The sequence below is a fragment of the Grammomys surdaster genome, unplaced genomic scaffold (genome assembly GCF_004785775.1).
Source record: "Grammomys surdaster isolate TR1022 unplaced genomic scaffold, NIH_TR_1.0 372, whole genome shotgun sequence".
Taxonomy (NCBI): domain Eukaryota; kingdom Metazoa; phylum Chordata; class Mammalia; order Rodentia; family Muridae; genus Grammomys; species Grammomys surdaster.
This window is the reverse complement of record NW_021604791.1, coordinates 5,828,815-5,829,825: the sequence shown is the minus strand read 5'-3', so window position 1 is coordinate 5,829,825 and position 1,011 is coordinate 5,828,815.

The following is a 1,011-nucleotide window of genomic DNA, read 5'->3' as shown; positions in this document are numbered from 1 at the left end:
GAGAGAGAGAGAGAGAGAGAGAGAGAGAGAGAGAGAGAGAGAGAGCAAACCCCTTTATATGGCAAAGCCAAGAAAGAAAGGCAAAAGCTGGAGCCTGTGAACAAGGAGGGAAGGAGGGGAGGTGGGAGAGAGAGGGGGAGGGAGGGAGAGAGAGAGAGAAGAGAAGAGAGGAGAGAGGAGAGGGAGGGAGGGGGGGAGGGAGGGAGGGAGGGAGGGAGGGAGGCTAGTCAGGGGCCATCTCTATTCACCCACAGAAAACCCACTGAAGAGAATGAGCCATACTTATCTGCCTGGAATGCTGGGGGGCGGGAGGAGGAGCCATTCAAGAAAACCACAGGGGCGGAAAATGAGATAGTTTATCTGAAAGAGGAAGAATGAGCTCAAATGCATTTGATGTATGGCTAGAAATGAAGACAAAGACAAAGCAGCAGTGTGCACACGGCACCAGAGAATGCCTTTCATCTCAATACAGTGTCAGCTTATTAATTGACTCGTGAGATGGATAAATCACTATTCATTTTTACCTGGCATTTTCTCCCAAAATTTACCAAGCAGTGTACACCCTAAGAAACTTAGTTATTATCCAGAGGAGACAGACACAGTGTGACTATTCTTTTTTGACTCATGAAAACTGACCCTTAGAGAAGTCTGGTGATCAGGGAGGGTTGGTCAGAAATTAAGATGGTAACAAAGTCATGAATTGGGATTCTGTGGCAACAGCTCTATAGTTATAGTGGTTGGTTCTTCCTGGCATCTTGGTGAACAGAGTGATGGCCTCCAAAGGTATCCATTGCCTTATCTTGGAACCTGGAAACCAGATGGACATTGAAGATGGCAGTAAGGATTTTGAAATTACCCTGGATTCTCTGGATGGGTTCAGTGTAATCTAAGATGCCTGTGTAGGAAGAAAGAAAGTAGGAAGGTCAGGGAAAAAGGCAAGATGGCAGAGGTACAGACAGAGGGCTGTTCTCTTTAGAAGCTAAAAGGGGCCATGAAGCAGCTCTCCACCTC